The sequence below is a fragment of the Hyperoodon ampullatus genome (genome assembly GCF_949752795.1).
Source record: "Hyperoodon ampullatus genome assembly, chromosome: 3".
Lineage (NCBI taxonomy): Eukaryota > Metazoa > Chordata > Mammalia > Artiodactyla > Ziphiidae > Hyperoodon > Hyperoodon ampullatus.
In genome coordinates, this window is record NC_136916.1 from 71,964,097 (window position 1) to 71,982,461 (window position 18,365).

The following is an 18,365-nucleotide window of genomic DNA, read 5'->3' on the forward strand; positions in this document are numbered from 1 at the left end:
ATACAGTAGAGTGCATGTTTAGCATTATAAGGAACTGCTAAAATATTTTCCAAAGTAATTGAAGAATTTTACATTTCACCAGCAATCCATAAGGGGCTCTTCCACATCCCCCCATCAATCCTGGTGGGCACGTAGTGGTATTTCATGAGGTTTGAAGTTGTACTCTCCTGATGACATGTAAATGTATTTCATTTGCCTACTGGCCATTCTTATCTTCTTTTTGAATATATAAAATTTTTCCCATTTTTAAATTGCATTCTTAGTCTTTTTTATTGAGATATGAGTTCTCTATATATTTTAGATACAAATCCTTTAGAAAATATATGTAATGACAATATTTTCTCCGATTCTGTGGCCTTTCTGTTTGCTTTCTTTGATAGTGTCTTTCAAAGAAAAGAAGAATTTAATTTAGATGAAGTTCAGTTTATCAATCTTTATCTTTTATGGGTCAGACTTTTGGTATCCCACCTAAGAAAACTTTACCTAATCAGAAGTTAAGATTTTCTCTGGGTTTTCTTTAAAAAGTTAGCATTCATATTTACACCTTTGATATACTTAGAGCTAATTTTTTGTGGATAATGCGAGTAAGGGTCAAGGTTCTTTTCTTCCACTTGGATGTCCAGTTGTTTCAACACAATTTGTTGAAAATATTATTCTTTCTTCCATTGAGTTACTTCTACATTTTTGTTGAGAATCAATAGACCTTATATATGTGGGTGTATTTTGGGGGCTCTGTTTCATTTACTCTGTTTCATTGACTTACACATGTATTCTTTCACCGATTCCATGTGGTTCTGATTAATGTAGCTGTAAAGTAAATTATCCAACTTTGATCTTCTTCTTAAAAAATGTTTTTGACTATTTGAAGTTTTTTGCATTTTCATAGACATTTTAGAATGACCTTTTCAATTTCTATAAAGAAGCTTCATGGGATTTTAATTCATATTACATAAAATCTATAGATGAATTCAGGGAAAATTATCTTAACAGTATTGAATCCTCCAATCTGTGAAAACTCTGTATCTCTCTCTATTTATTTGTAATAGATCATATTTAATTTTTCTCAGAAATACTTTGTAGATTTCCGTGCAAAGTCTTGCATTTGATTCAGTAAATATATCCCTAATTATTTCATATTTTATGGTGTCATAAATGCTATTTTTAATTCTTCATTGTCCAATTGTTTGTTGGTAGTATATAGAAATATAATTGATTTTAATATATTCACATTGCATCCTATAACCTTGCTCAATGTACTATTATTTTGATAAAAATTTTTGTAGATTCCTTAGGATTACATCAAAAAAGTCAATCATATAATCTCTGAATATAGATAGTTTTACTTTTTCCTCTCCTTTCTGGATGCTTTTTATTTCTTTTTCTTGCCTTACAGCCCTGACAGAGGCCTCCAGGGCAATGTGGAATAGAAGTGGTGATAGTGGATACACTTGCTTTATTCCAATATTAAGGGAAAATGTTCAGGTGTTTTTTTTGTTGTTGTTGTTGTTGTTTTTACCGTTAAGTATGATGTTAACATCTTCCTCTTATTTTTCCTCCGTTCTCTCTACCCTTTCCTCTTTGCCCCTTTTTGCACCTCTCTGAAAATTTCAGTCTTAATGGTAGGGCAGCACAAGATACGCGTCTGGCATGGAATGAGGAGCCCAGGCAGTGTGAGGAGAGCATGAGGGGTCATAGCTCAAGTGGATGAAAAAAGACATCTTTTTGGGTGGAAAGCTGAGTTTGAATGTCACAGCCAAAGCAAAAGTAAGGAGGGTATCACTGGGGACGGACAGCCTGGCATGGGTGTCAGAGCGCATGGGAGATGAGGAAGGCATTGATGTGGACAAAGCAGCCTGTGTTTGACATCAGAGCCAAGGCAAGGTGAAGCCACGTCCCAGTGGCAGGAGGCCTCATGTGGCAGTAAGGGTCTCAGAGGGTAGGAGAATATCCAGACATGGGGACTATCCTGAATGTGGGTCTAAGCCCAGGCAGGATGAGAAAGGCATCCTCTAATGTGGGCCAGCCTGGAATAAGGAATTGGAGCCCAAGCTGCATTAGGAAGGCATCCTAACACTATGCAAGGGGAGAAGATGTGGGCATCCATGTGTTGGGGTGACCTGTCATGGAAACTCAGAACTCGAGAAGAGTAAGGATGGCATCCACACTCTGGGATGGCCCAAAATGAGATTCAGAACCTGAACAGGGAGAGCAGAAAGTGTGCAGGGTAGTGGCAGCAACAAGAGATTGGTTATACAGTGGGGCACTTATCAAATGAGTAAGTATATTAAGGATAATGGAAGCCAGATTTCTCTCTTTGGAGATGGGAGTTACAAATACTAAAAGACAGAGAAATAATCCCTGTGGTGTGAGATTGCAGTCAAACATATTTGTGTGAACTAATGATTTTCAAAATGTATAGATAAGTACAAGTATGTACATACACATATATATGCATATACTGTATGTATATTTTTCTGTACACCTACATATATACACATATGTACATATATTCTCAAGTTCTATCCACCAAGAATTCCTAAGAACAATGACAGCCCAATAGCAATCAGCTATTGCACCCCTGCACCCAGATCAAGGTTTCTATGTATAATTTTCTAACTAAAAGGAGTCATGGCTCTTTGGGAAAAGGGTTGATTCTTGAGATGGGCCAGGAAAGTACAAGGTAAGATTGAAATCTTGTGCCAGAGAACAGGAAGTGTTTAAAGAATGATGGGGACATGTCAAAGAGACACAAAATCCAGCTTGAATGTGTTTGCGCTGCCCAATTTTGGAAAAAAATTAGGGCATAAAAATTAATAATGACAATAATGAGCTACAACCCATAGAGAAAGAACAGGAAAATATGAGTTAATGCATAATAATCAATTAGCTAATGAAGTGTTTAATCACAAATGGCATATTTACATAGCTTTTAATTACATTCCCCACAAAATGCTAATTATGAAGAAGAAACTTTACAGTATAGCTGGCAAACACTACCATAATCAAGTGATCAATACAAATAAATTAAAGAATGAAATAAATCAAAATAATGTGTCCCATGATATAATACATTGAGAAGAATATTGTATCAGTTCTGTGACATGCCTAACAAAGATGTATAACCTGAATGTAATCAAGAGAAAACATCAACAAACAAATTCCAATTGAGAGACCAAATACAACCCAACTGCCCTGTAATATTTAAAAGTGCCAACGTCATCAAAATCAGGAAAGACTGAGAAACTACCCCCAAACTGAAGGAAACTGAAGAGCCAGGGATTCTTAATGCATGTATGATTCTGAACTGTAGGAGATATTAGTGGGGTAATTGGTGGATCTTGAATGGGATCGGAAGATTTCAGAGTAGTAATTTAATATCTATTTCCTGATTTTCATGATTGTATTGTAATAACATAGGAAAGTCTCCTTGCATGTGTGAAAAACACTCAGCTCTTTGAGGATTATAGTCATGAGCTTGGCTTCTTATGCACAAATGGTTCAGGGAAAAGTTCAATGTGAAGTCCTTCAAACTTTTCTGTAAGTTTATGATGGCTTTACTTTAAAAAAAAAAAAAATCAGAAAACAAAAACAAAAAGTTTTCTCTAGGTACCCTTCAACACATTGAGAAATATGCCTTCCGTTCCCAGTTTGCGGAAAATTTTCTCATGAATGAAGTGGAATTTTGTCAGATGCTTTTGTTGTTGTTGTGTACCTATGGAGTTAATCATATGGATTTTCTCCTTTATTGTTTTAATGTGGTAGATGACATTGATGTTCAAATGTTAAGCAATCTTTGCATTCCCAGGATAAACATTACTTGGTCATGTTGCTTACATTTTTTTTTTTTTTTTGTCTCCCTCCCACCCTCCCTATCCCACCCCTCTAGGCGGTCACAAAGCACCGAGCTGATCTCCCTGTGCTATGCGGCTGCTTCCCACTAGCTACCTACCTTACGTTTGATAGTGTATATATGTCCATGCCGCTCTTTCGCTTTGTCACAGCTTACCCTTCCCCCTCCCCATATCCTCAAGTCCATTCTCTAGTAGGTCTGTGTCTTTATTCCTATCTTACCCATATGTTTTTCATGACATTTTTTTTCTTAAATTCCATATATATGTGTCAGCATACAGTATTTGTCTTTCTCTTTCTGACTTACTTCACTCTGTATGACAGACTCTAGGTCCATCCACCTCATTACAAATAGCTCAATTTCGTTTCTTTTTATGGCTGAGTAATATTCCATTGAATATATGTGCCACATCTTCTTTATCCATTCATCCGATGATGGACACTTAGGTTGTTTCCATCTCCGGGCTATTGTAAATAGGGCTGCTATGAACATTTTGGTACATGACTCTTTTTGAATTATGGTTTTCTCAGGGTATATGCCCAGTAGTGGGATTGCTGGGTCATATGGTAGTTCTATTTGTAGTTTTTTAAGGAACCTCCATACCGTTCTCCATAGTGGCTGCACCAATTCACATTCCCACCAGCAGTGCAAGAGTGTTCCCTTTTCTCCACACCCTCTCCAGCATTTATTGTTTATAGATTTTTTGATGATGGCCATTCTGACTGGTGTGAGATGATATCTCATTGTAGTTTTGATTTGCATTTCTCTAATGAGTAAAGATGTTGAGCATCCTTTCATGTGTTTGTTGGCAGTCTGTATATCTTCTGTGGAGAAATGTCTAGTTAGGTCTTCTGCCCATTTTTGGATTGGGTTGTTTGTTTTTTTGTTATTGAGCTGCATGAGCTGCTTATAAATTTTGGAGATTAATCCTTTGTCAGTTGCTTCATTTGAAATATTTTCTCCCATTCTGAGGGTTGTCTTTTTGTCTTGTTTCTGGTTTCCTTTGCTGTGCAAAAGCTTTTAAGTTTCATTAGGTCCCATGTGTTTATTTTTGTCTTTATTTCCATTTCTCTAGGAGGTGGGTCTCTAGGAGGTGCTGTGATTTATGTCATAGGGTGTTCTGCCTATGTTTTCCTCTAAGAGTTTGATAGTGTCTGGCCTTACATTTAGGTCTTTAATCCATTTTGAGCTTATTTTTGTGTATGGTGTTAGGGAGTGATCCAATCTCATACTTTTACATGCCCCTGTCCAGTTTTACCAGCACCTCTTATTGAAGAGACTGTCCTTTCTCCACTGTACATTCCTGCCTCCTTTATCAAAGATAAGGTGACCATATGTGCGTGGGTTTATCTCTGGGCTTTCTATCCTGTTCCATTGATCTATCTTTCTGTTTTTGTGCCAGTACCATACTCTCTTGATTACTGTAGCTTTGTAGTATAGTTGGAAGTCAGGGAGCCTGATTCCTCCAGCTCCATTTTTCGTTCTCAAGATTGCTTTGGCTATTCGGGGTCTTTTGTGTTTCCAAACAAATTGTGAAATTTTTTGTTCTAGTTCTGTGAAAAATGCCAGTGGTAGTTTGATAGGGATTGCATTGAATCTGTAGATTGCTTTGGGTAGTTGAGTCATTTTCACAATGTTGATTCTTCCAATCCAAGAACATGGTACATCTCTCCATCTATTTGTATCATCTTTAATTTCTTTCATCAGTGTCTTATAATTTTCTGCATACAGGTCTTTTGTCTCCTTAGGTAGGTTTATTCCTAGATATTTTTTTCTTTTTGATGCAATGGTAAATGGGAGTGTTTCCTTGATTTCACTTTCAGATGTTTCATAATTAGTGTATAGGAATGCCAGAGATTTCTGTGCATTAATTTTGTATCCTGCTACTTTACCAAATTCATTGATTAGCTCTAGTAGTTTTCTGGTAGCATCTTTAGGATTCTCTATGTATAGTATCATGTCATCTGCAAACAGTGACAGCTTTACTTCTTCTTTTCTGATTTGGATTCCTTTCACTTCCTTTTCTTCTCTGATTGCTGTGGCTAAAACTTCCAAAACTATGTTGAATAAGAGTGGTGAGAGTGGGCAACCTTGTCTTGTTCCTGATCTTAGTGGAAATGGTTTCAGTTTTTCACCATTGAGGACGATGCTGGCTGTGGGTTTGTCATATATGGCCTTTATTATGTTGAGGAAAGTTCCCTCTATGCCTAATTTCTGCAGGGTTTTTATCATAAATCGGTGTCGAATTTTGTCAAAAGCTTTCTCTGCATCTATTAAGATGATCATATGGTTTTTCTCCTTCAATTTGTTAATATGGTGTATCACATTGATTGATTTGCGTATATTGAAGAATCCTTGCATTCCTGGAATAAACTCCACTTGATCATGGTGTATGATCCTTTTAATGTGCTGTTGGATTCTGTTTGCTAGTATTTTGTTGAGGATTTTTGCATCTATGTTCATCAGTGATATTGGCCTGTAGTTTTCTTTCTTTGTGACATCCTTGTCTGGTTTTGGTATCAAGGTGATGGTGGCCTCGTAGAATGAGTTTGGGAGTGTTCCTCCCTCTGCTATATTTTGGAAGAGTTTGAGAAGGATAGATGTTAGCTCTTCTCTAAATGCTTGATAGAATTCGCCTGTGAAGCCATCTGGTCCTGGGCTTTTGTTTGTTGGAAGATTTTTTATCACAGTTTCAATTTCAGTGCTTGTGATTGGTCTGTTCATATTTTCTATTTCTTCCTGATTCAGTCTTGGCAGGTTGTGCATTTCTAAGAATTTGTCCATTTCTTCCAGGTTGTCCATTTTATTGGCATAGAGTTGCTTGTAGTAATCTCTCATGATCTTTTGGATTTCTGCAGTGTCAGTTGTTACTTCTCCTTTTTCATTTCTAACTCTTTGATTTGAGTCTTCTCCCTTTTTTTCTTGATGAGTCTGGCTAATGGTTTATCAATTTTATTTATCTTCTCAAAGAACCAGCTTTTAGTTTTATTGATCTTTGCTATCGTTTCCTTCATTTCTTTTTCATTTATTTCTGATCTGATCTTTATGATTTCTTTCCTTCTGCTAACTTTGGGATGTTTTTGTTCTTCTTTCTCTAATTGCTTTAGGTGCAAGGTTAGGTTGTTTATTCGAGATGTTTCCTGTTTCTTAAGGTAGGATTGTAGTATGATAAACTTCCCTCTTAGAACTGCTTTTGCTGCATCCCATAGGTTTTGGGTCGCTGTGTCTCCATTGTCATTTGTTTCTAGGTATTTTTTAATTTCCTTTTTGATTTCTTCAGTGATCACTTCGTTATTAAGTAGTGTATTGTTTAGCCTCCATGGGTTTGTATTTTTTACAGAGCTTTTCCTGAAATTGATATCTAATCTCATAGCATTGTGGTCGGAAAAGATACTTGATACAATTTCAATTTTCTTAAATTTACCAAGGCTTGATTTGTGACCCAAGATATGATCTATCCTGGAGAATGTTCCGTGAGCACTTGAGAAAAATGTGTATTCTGTTGTTTTTGGATGGAATGTCCTATAAATATCAATTAAGTCCATCTTGTTTAATGTATCATTTAAAGCTTGTGTTTCCTTATTTATTTTCATTTTGGATGATCTGTCCATTGGTGAAAGTGGGGTGTTAAAGTCCCCTACTATGATTGTGTTACTGTCGATTTCTCCTTTTATGGCTGTTAGCATTTGCCTTATGTATTGAGGTGCTCCTATGTTGGGTGCATAAATATTTACAATTGTTATATCTTCTTCTTGGATCGATCCCTTGATCATTATGCAGTGTCCTTCTTTGTTTCTTGTAGTAGTCTTTATTTTAAAGTCTATTTTGTCTGATATGAGAATTGCTACTCCAGCTTTCTTTTGGTTTCCATTTGCATGGAATATCTTTTTCCATCCCCTTACTTTCAGTCTGTATGTGTCTCTAGGTCTGAAGTGGGTCTCTTGTAGACAGCATATATATGGGTCTTGTTTTTGTATCCATTCAGCCAATCTGTGTCTTTTGCTGGGAGCATTTAGTCCATTTACATTTAAGGTAATTATCGATATGTATGTTCCAATTCCCATTTTCTTAATTGTTTTGGGTTCGTTATTGTAGGTCTTTTCCTTCCGTTGTGTTTCTTGCCTAGAGAAGTTCCTTTAGCATTTGTTGTAAAGCTGGTTTGGTGGTGCTGAACTCTCTCAGCTTTTGCTTGTCTGTAAACGTTTTAATTTCTCCCTCAAATCTGAATGAGATCCTTGCTGGGTAGAGTAATCTTGGTTGCAGGTTTTTCTCCTTCATCACTTTAATTATGTCCTGCCACTCCCTTCTGGCTTGTAGAGTTTCTGCTGAGAGATCAGCTGTTATCCTGATGGGGATTCCCTTGTGTGTTATTTGTTGTTTTTGCCTTGCTGCTTTTAATATGATTTCTTTGTGTTTAATTTTTGACAGTTTGATTAATATGTGTCTTGGCATATCTCTCCTTGGATTGATTCTGTGTGGGACTCTCTGTGCCTCCTGGACTTGATTAACTATTTCCTTTCCCATATTAGGGAAGTGTTCAACTATAATCTCTTCCAATATTTTCTCAGTCCCTTTCTTTTTCTCTTCTTCTTCTGGAACCCCTATAATTCGAATGTTGGTGCATTTAATGTTGTCCCAGAGGTCTCTGAGATTGTCTTCTGTTCTTTTCATTCTTTTTTCTTTATTTTGCTCTGCAGCAGTTATTTCCACTATTTTATCTTCCACCTCATTTATCCGTTCTTCTGCCTCAGTTATTCTGCTATTGATCCCATCTAGAGTATTTTTCATTTCATTTATTGTGTTTTTAATCGATGCTTGATTCATCTTTAGTTCTTCTAGGTCCTTGCTAACTGTTTCTTGCATTTTGTCTATTCTATTTCCAAGATTTTGGATCTTAGAAATAGAATCTTGGATCATCTTTACTATCATTATTCTGAATTCTTTTTCAGGTAGACTGCCTATTACCTCTTCATTTGTTAGGTCTGGTGGGTTTTTATCTTGCTCCTTCTCCTGCTGTGTGTTTTTCTGTCTTCTCACTTTGCTTATGTTAGTGTGTTTGGGGTCTCCTTTTTGCAGGCTGCAGGTTCGTAGTTCCCGTTGTTTTTGGTGTCTGTCCCCAGTGGCTAAGTTTGGTTTAGTGGGTTGCGTAGGCTTCCTGGTGGAGGGGACTAGTGCCTGTGTTCTGGTGGATGAGGCTGGATCTTGTCTTTCTGGTGGGCAGGTCCACGTCTGGTGGTGTGTTTTGGGGTGTCTGCAGAGTTTTTATAATTTTAGGCAGCCTCTCTGCTAATGGGTGGCGTTGTGTTCGTGTCTTGCTAGTTGTTTGGCATAGGGTGTCCAGCACTGTAGCTTGCTGGTCGTTGAGTGAGGCTGGGTGCTGGTGTTGAGATGGAGATCTCTGGAAGATTTTCGCCGTTTGATATTATGTGGAGCTGGGAGGTCTCTTGTGGACCAGTGTCCTGAAGTTGGCTTTCCCACCTCAGAGGCACAGCACTGACTCCTGGCTCCTCAATTTAGGATGATTTGTTGTCTATTCATGTATTCCACAGATGCAGGGTACATCTAGTTGATTGTGGAGCTTTAATCCGCTGCTTCTGAGGCTGCTGGGAGAGATTTCCCTTTCTCTTCTTTGTTCTCACAGCTCCCGGGTCTCAGCTTTGGATTTGGCCCCGCCTCTGCGTGTAGGTCGCCGGAGGGCATCTGTTCTTCGCTCAGACAGGACGGGGTTAAAGGAGCAGCTTCTTCGGGGACTCTGGCTCACTCAGGCCTGGGGGGAGGGAGGGGCACGGAGTGCGGGGCGAGCCTGCAGCGGCAGAGGTCGGCGTGACGTTGCAGAAGCCCGAGGCGCGCCGTGCGTTCTCCCAGGGAAGCCGTCCCTTGATCCCGGGACCCCGGCAGTGACGGGCTGCACAGGCTCCCAGAAGGGCGGTGTGGACAGTGACCTGCGCTCACACACAGGCCTCTTGGCGGCGGCAGCAGCAGCCCCAGCGTCACACGCCCGTCTCTGGGCTCCGCGCTTTCAGCCACGACTCGCGCCCGTCTGTGGAGCCCCTTTAAGCAGCGCTCTTAATCCCCTCTCCTCGCGCACCAGGAAACAAAGAGGGAAGAAAAAGTCTCTTGCCTCTTCGGCAGCTCCAGAATTTTCCCGGACTCCCTCCCGGCTAGCTGTAGCGCATTAGCCCCCTTCAGGCTGAGTTCTCGCCGCCAGCCCCAGTCCTCTCTCTGCGCTCTGACTGAAGCCCGAGCCTCAGCTTCCAGCGCCGCCCGCCCCGGCGGGCGAGCAGACAAGCCTCTCGGGCTGGTGAGTGCCGGTCGGCACCGATCCTCTGTGCGGGAATCTCTCCGCTTTGCCCTACCCAGGTACGTGGGGAGTTTCTTGCCTTTTGGGAGGTCTGGGGTCTTCTGCCAGCGTTTAGTAGGTGTTCTGTACGAGTTGTTCCACGTGTAGCTGTATTTCTGGTATATCTGTGGGGAGGAAGGTGATCTCCGCGTCTTACTCTTCCGCCATCTTCCCCGGAAGTCTACATTTTTAATATATCTGTGGATTTGACATCCTAATATTTTTGATGAGGATTTTTGTCTAGGTTCATGAGTGTTTGCTGTATAATGTCCTTTTCTTGTCTGGTTTTAGTTTCAGTGCACAGTTAGGCTACAACATGCTCCCTCATTCTCTAAGTTTTGAAGGATTTTTTTGTAGGATAATTATCATTTCTCACTTAAATATTTTCTAGAATTCATCAAAGAAGCTGTCTGCCCTTGAAGTTTCCCTTAGATTTTAATGATAAATATAATTTCTTTAACAGGCATAAGGCTATTTAGATTTCTATTTCTTCTAGTGACAGTTTTGCTAATTTATATATTTTGAGAAGTTTGTCCATTTCACCTAAGTTGTCAAGTTTAGTAACAAAAACGCCTATAATGTTCCCTTACTATAATTTTGAAGTCTGTAGTATATGTAGTTATGCTCCATCTTTATTTCCTGATATTGGTAGTTTGTGTCTTTTTGCCTTTTCTTAATAAGTCTACAAAGAGGTTGATTGCTTTTATTAATATTTTCAAAGAATCTGCTTTTGGTTTCATTGATTTTTCTTTATCATTTGTCTGTTTTCTATTTTATTAATTTCTGCTCTCACCCTAATTATTTTCTTTACTTATTTTGGGTTTACTTTGCTCTTCTTTTTCTAGCTTCTTAAGATGGAATCTTAGATTATTGTGTTTTTTGTCAATAAATAATACATTTATTGTTGTCCACATGCACCTGAAACCTTTTACTGCCCAAGTTTACCAGAAGTATTCTACTTATACCATAAATGCCAAATGGAAAGAACTTAAACTAGGGATGATGTATGTGCATTCTGAGGTATCACTGTAGAGAATAATACATTCAATAACAATGTCCTTAAAAATCTATCAATTACTTGTATTTTACAAAAGCACCATTAATCTCTTCATGTGAATCACCTTCCTAACCTTGACTGTGTAACAGTGCTAACTGAACGTATGAAAGAGATGGCAAAATACTCACTAGAATAAATTGGGTGCATTAAGAGACAAGGTAAAATGGAGAATTGTTTTAATGTTTTAAGACCATAAAATAGGAAATTGGTATAGTTTTTCCTGTTAAAACCCAAAGTAGTATTATTATCGTACTATTGTCAATTTCTCTCTTTATGTCTGTATTTGGGGTTTTTTTGTTTTTTATTTTTTATTTATTTATTTATTTATTTATTTTTGGCTGTGCTGGGTCTTCATTTCTGTGCGTGGGCTTTCTCTAGTTGCGGTGAGCAGGGGCCACTCTTCATTGCAGTGCACGGGCCTCTCACTGTCGCAACCTCTCTTGTTGTGGAGCACAAGCTCCAGACGCACAGGCTCAGTAGTTGTGGCTCACGGGCCTAGTTGCTCCGCGGCATGTGGGATCTTCCCAGACCAGGGCTCGAACCCGTGTCCCCTGCATTGGCAGGCAGATTCTCAACCACTGAGCCACCAGGGAAGCCCTAGTATTTGTTTTATTTATTTAGATGTTCCTGAATTGGATGCATATATGTTAACATGTGTAATGTCCTCTTCTTGTATTGATCCCTTTTACATCATGTAATGCCCTTCTTTGTCTTTCATTATAGCCTTTGTTTTAAAGTCTATCTTGTCTGATATGAGTATTGCTCCCCTGCTTTCTTGTCCTTTGCATTTGCATGAAATATCTTTTTCCATCCCCTCAGTTTCAGTCTGTGTATGTCTTTAGCTCTTAAGGGAGTCCCTTGTAGGCAGCATATGGAAGGGTCTTGTTTATTTTATCCAATCAGCCAGGCTATGTCTTTTGATTGGAGCCTTCAGTCCATTGACATTTAAAGAAATGATTGTAGCATGTACTTATTGTCATTTTAGTGCATGTTTTCCAGGTGTTTTTGTCATTCTTCTCTCTTCATTTCTTTTTCTTTTTGTTTCTACCATTGTGGTTTGATGATTTTCTTTAGTAGTATGCTTGGATTCCATTCTTTTTGGGTTTCATGTATCTATTGTAGGTTTTTGATTTGTGGTTATCATGAGGTTCACATATGTTGACCTATAACTATATCTACTTGTTTTAAACTCGTAGCCATTTAAGTTCAAACATATTCTAAACAATCTACATTTTTAACTCCCTTCCCCCACATTTTGTGTTTTTAATGTCATATTTTACATCTTCACATTTATCCCTTATTTGTTTACTGTCAATATAATTACTTTTACAACTTTTTGTCTTTTAATTACATGCTGGCTTATTTAAGTGGTTGATCCTCTGTCTTTACTATGCACTTGCCTTTCTTAGTGGAATTTTCCTGTTCCTATAGATTCTTAGTTCTTTTCCACTTTGACATTTTTTCAAGATCGGTTTAGCATTGATGTACTCTCTTAGATTTGCTTATCTGAGAAGTCTTTATTATTCCTTCTATTCTAAATGATAATATTGCTGGATAGAGTATCCTAGGCTGCAGGTTTTTCCCTTTTGGGACTTTGAATATATCTTGTTACTCCTTTCTGGCTTTCGGAGTTTCTGTAGAGAAATCAGCTTATAGCCTTATAGGGGTTCTTTTATATATGACTCTCTGTTTTTCTCTTGCTGCCTTTAGAGTTCTCTCTTTATCTTTAGCCTTTACCATTTTAATTATATGTCTTAGTGTGGACTTTTTGAATTCATCTTGTTTGGGATCCTCTGTGCTTCCTGTGTCTAATGTCTGTGTCCTTCTACAGGTTTGGGGATTTTTTAGCCATAATTTCTTCAAATACATCTTTTTGTTTTGTTTTGTTTTGTTTGTTTGTTTGTTTTTTGCAGTATGCAGGCCTCTCACTGCTGTGGCCTCTCCCATTGCGGAGCACAGGCTCCAGACGTGCAGGCTCAACAGCCAGGGCTCACGGGCCTAGCCACTTCGCGGCCTGTGGGATCTTCCCGGACCGGGGCACGAACCCATGTCCCCTGCATCGGCAGGCGGACTCTCAACCACTGCGCCAGCAGGGAAGCCCTCAAATACATCTTTTGTCCCTTTTTCTCTCTCTTCTCCTTCTGAGACTCTATAATACAAATGGTGGTATGTCTAATGTTATCCTAAAGATCTCTTAAACTGTTTTCATTTTTTTAAATTTGCTTTTCTTTTTGCTGTTCTGATTGGATGATTTCCATTATTCTATATTCCAGATCATGTACACCTTCTTCTGTATCATTTAGTCTGCTATTCATTCCTTCTAATGTGTTTTTTAATTTCAGCTACTGAATTCTTCTTTTATGATTGTTTTTTAATATTTTCTAGATCCTTGTTAAAATATTCACTGATTATATCAATTCTTTTCACTAATCCATTTAAAATTTTTATAAACAATGCTTTGAATTCTTTACCTGGTAAATTTTTTATTTCTGTTTCATTATTTATTTTTTCATGAGTATTCTCTTGCTCTTTCAATTGAGAGCAGTTTCTCTGCCTTTTCATTTTACTTAACTTTCTCTGCCTCTATGAATTTAGGTGAAACAGTTGCTCACTGTGGTCTTAAGGGGTGTTCTTATGTAGGAATATCCCTATGAATACTGTGTGTGCCCAGTGTCTCTGGTGGGGGTGCTGGATTTGATGTGGATGCCTGTCATGTTTTTCCTCAGGGTGTGCTGGCAGCTATCACCTTGGTAGGGGTGGCGCTGGAGTTGGAGGAGCTAGAGCAGGCTCCTGGTGTGACACAAGACTTCCTCTCTGGTCAGTGGCCGTCTCCACCCTATTGGGTGTCTGGTCCAATCCCACGTTACTGGAGTGGAAACCCTGAGGGTCAGGCTTGAGGTGGCTCTGTTCCATTTATTTGTTTGTTTATTTATTTTATTTATTTATTTATAACCAAAGAGTATTACCCTGGGGGTTCACAGTGAATATGTCCCCTTTAAATATGTGTTTTTCCCTCTTCCTGCACTGAGACCTTCCCCCCAAACGAGGGGAGTGCTGAATCAAGTGGGGCTTGTGCACTCACAGAGGTCCTATGCTCTGCCTATGTTCGATTCTGCAGCTCCACTCAGACACAGACCACAGTTTCATCCTTTTCTGGGATGTGGTTGCCCCAGATCTAGTGTGGTGCTGTGCCATGGAGTGAGCAGGTTGGAGCCTTTGCTCAGCTTGGATATACAGCAAGGCAGTCATGGTAAACCCAGCAGCCGTACTGCTGTCGGAGATCTGAGCTGATTCAGGGGTGCTGCTTGAGTAAACAACAGTGACCACTGCCATCCCACCTGGGCTCTGCTTCAACTGGGTCAACTCTGGGTCAACTCGGCTTCTAAAGAGTCTTTTTCCACGTTCTGGCCATCTTAGATCCAGTGCCACCTGTGGCATGAAGTGAGCAGGGCCATGGCATTTGCTCAGCTTAGGCTGGGGAACAGGGCAAGGTGGTTGTAGGAAACCCAGCAGCCATCAGGGCAGCCCCCCACTCCCCACCCTGCCTAGGGGCAAGCCATCACCTGCACAGTCCTCATGAGTAGAGTCTAGGCTTCTCCAGCCTTTCTGTCTTTCCCAGTGTTCTCCAAGGCACAGAGGGGGCTGTTCTCCTATATGTAAGATGTCCAGTCTGTGGCTTGACCTACTCTTTCCCTAGGCTGGGAGTCCACCTGTGTGATCTCCCTTTTCCTCTGAGACTCTTCAGAGGAAATTGGTCCCAACCCAATCATTTTTCTTCCCTTCCTACCCTGTTACATGTGTAACTTTCTTATAGCGTTGGTTGTACAGGAGTCCTTCTGCCAATTTCCAGTTAGTTTTCATTGAGAATTGTCTGCATGTAGATGTGTTTTTGATGTGTTCATTGGGGGAGGTAACTTCCACATTTTTTTACTTGGAATATTCCTCCCCAAATTTCCTTCTTTTAAAGAGAATATCCTTTAGCCTTTTTTTTTTTTTTTTCAAATAGATCTGCTAGTGACAAATTCCCTTACTTTTCCTTCATCTGAAATTGTCTTGATTTCTTCTTCATCCCTGAAGGGTTTTTTGTACCAGATATAGAATTCACACTTGATAGTTCTTTCAGCACTTGGAAGTACTGCACCATTTTCTTATGGCCTCCATCATTTCTGATGAGAAATTTTCTGTCACTTGTTTTTCCTTTATTCATAGTGTGTCACTTCTCTCTGAGTGCTTCCAAATTTTTTTCTTTGTCTTCAGAAGTTTGATTATGATGTACCTTTCTATGGATTTCTTTGGGTTTATCCTATTTTGAATTTGCTCAGATTCATAAATGTCAGTTCATGTGTTTTGTAAAATTTGGGGATATTTCAGCCATTATTTTTTGAATACTTTTCAGCCCCAACTTCTTTCTCTGGGTCTCTGGAGTTTTGGGACTCTGATTGCATGAATGCTAGGTCTTTTGTTATAGTTCCACAGGTCACTGAGGCTGTGTTCATCCCTTTTTCTTTCAGTTTATTTTCTCTCTGCTGTTCAAATTGAGTGATTTCCATTTTCAAGTCACTGCTTCTTTCCTCTGTCCCCTCCAGTCTGCTGTTGAGCCCATCCATTGAGTCCTTTATTTTGGTTATTGTATTTTGCAACTCTAAAATTTCCATTTATAAACAATTTTTCCCTATATCTTCTATTTCTTTGCTGAGACTATTGTTTTCATACATTTCAAGTGTGTTCATAATTCTTGTTGAATTTTTATAATGGCTGCTTTAAAAGTCTTTGTTTGATGATTCTAACATCTCTGTTATCTTAGTGCCGTCATCTATTTATTGTTTTTTTAATTCCATTCAAGGTCTTCCTTGTCTTGGTGTGATAAATTGTTTTCTATCAAAACCTGGATGTTCTGTGTATTATGTTGCAAATATCTGGATCTCCCTTAACTCTTCTGTTTTATCTAGCACCCTCCAATTCCATTCTGGAAGGGAAAAGGGCCTGCTTCATTACTGCCAGATAGCGGTGGAAGTTGGGTTTGTCCACTCTGCTTTCATTGACTCCCAGGGAGGGAGAGACCCCCTGCTGGTTGATGTGGGGTTTCAGGAGCCCCAGTAGGCCTCCGCTGATTATACTTGGAGAGAGAGAGAGAGAGAGAGAGAGAGAGAGAGAGCAGTGTCTCATTACTGCTCCTCATGTATCCTCCACTGACACTGCAGGAGGGTGGTTTCATTACCTTTGGGTCTTGGTAAAAGACTTTTCCACTAAACCTCCTCTGGCACCACGTCTATGGGGAATGAGGGCTCCTCATTACTCTGAGAGAAGGAAAGGCTATGCTCCCCACATGGTCTCTAACGAGTAGGTCTAGGAGCTTCGGTTGCCATCCACTAAGGATGAAAGTGCTGCCTTCACACTCTGCCTGCTTTGGCACCACCCCTGGGGGGTACTGAGTTCCTCTTACAGCCGGACAGAGCTGTTGTTAGTGTAGGCACCACTTAGCCTTGAAGTGGCTAAGGAGTGGGACAAGCCACAGTATTTTCAGTGGTGTTTGGCAGGAGTAAAGATGTTATTGTCTAAAACTATTCTGTCTTCCTGTATTGCCCTTTCTTGGTCTTTGGCTAGAAAGGGCAGACTTTTCTTGGGGTTCCTTTTTTTCTGTTTGTACTTGCTGGCATTTCCAGATTGCTGGCTTCTATAGTACTCCGTCTGAGATAAATGAGACATAAAGAAAGCCCAGGTAATTCACTGCTATGTCACTCCCATCTCCCTCGGCCATCTGCATTTTTCTCCCCACCTTTCAATGTCTTCTTATGTTTGTAATTTTCAAATATATAACTTCTAGTGTTTTTAGCTATACTTAGCAGAAGAAATAGGAAATAGCACATTTACCCTTTCCCCTTATTCTTTCTGTACAACACTAAGCAATTTTTTTGTCAACAGAAGACAATAAAGAGGAAAGATAAATGATTAGATTTAATCTACCGTGTTTAATCCTCAGCCCATTAATAAATTTCCCAATGTTATATTATTCTTTCATTCCTGAAATAAAATAATTGTTCAGTGCTTACTTTAATCTGTGCCTCATATATCAGTGTAAATTTCATTATTATTAATATTAAAGACTATTTGTTGAGAATTACTGCCATGTTTAACAATTTCTTTCTTGTCATGTTTCTTGCATTTCCATTCTTTTCTTCTCACTGCTCTTCCTGATTTTTTTTTTCTTTTTCAGTGAGCCCCTGTGAGTGGTAAACTCTTTCATTTCTATTTATTTGAAAATTGTATTTATTTTGTGCTTACTGTAGGGCTTTGCCTAGCTAAATATAGACTTCCAGTGTTCTGGGGTGTCAAGATGGAAACAAAGGCTTTGGCCCCAAGATGTCAAAAATGAGACTTATTTATAATATTGAAGATTGCATGTGACATGGCTGGTCTAATGTCTCAATAGTTAACATTTTCTATTAGTATTTTGATGAAAATAGCTCATTGTCTTCGGGCCTCATTTTTGTTTCTGTGAAAACTGATATCAATTTCATTGTTCTTTCTCTTCGTGTCTTTCCAAGGATTTCTTTGAGTTTATCCTATTTGGAATTTGCTCAGAGCCATGGAAATTGTGATGTTCTACATATTTACCATGAAGAGCCTGGCTATGGATTTCTTTTTGTTTATCCCTACTTTTGTGAATATTCAATCTGAGAATTCATGCATGAAGTTCTAGAAGTTGTATCACTTAGATTGTTCACCTGCCTGCCCTCTTTGACGCTCTTCTCTGTAGCTTCTCCTTGTGGGACTCTTACATTGGACATCAGGGTTTACAGTAATCATTTCTTAAAGTAACACTGACTGTGAAAATCCCATACTTTCCACCTCATTTTCTCTCTGTTCTGAATCAGGAGTAATTTTCTAGACCTAATCTCTAGTTCATCAATTATTTGGATATAAAATAACATGTTTTACCATTTGACCTAGTAACCATTCAATAAATAGTCACTGAAAGAATCCATGAGTTAATAAGTTCTGCTAATCATCCAGATATAGGCATCTCCTATTTCAGGTCAGTAACCTGTTCCTGAATTTTAAATGTTTGGCTAGAACATCATAACCAGAAACCTCTTTCTTATTATTTTAAACAGGGT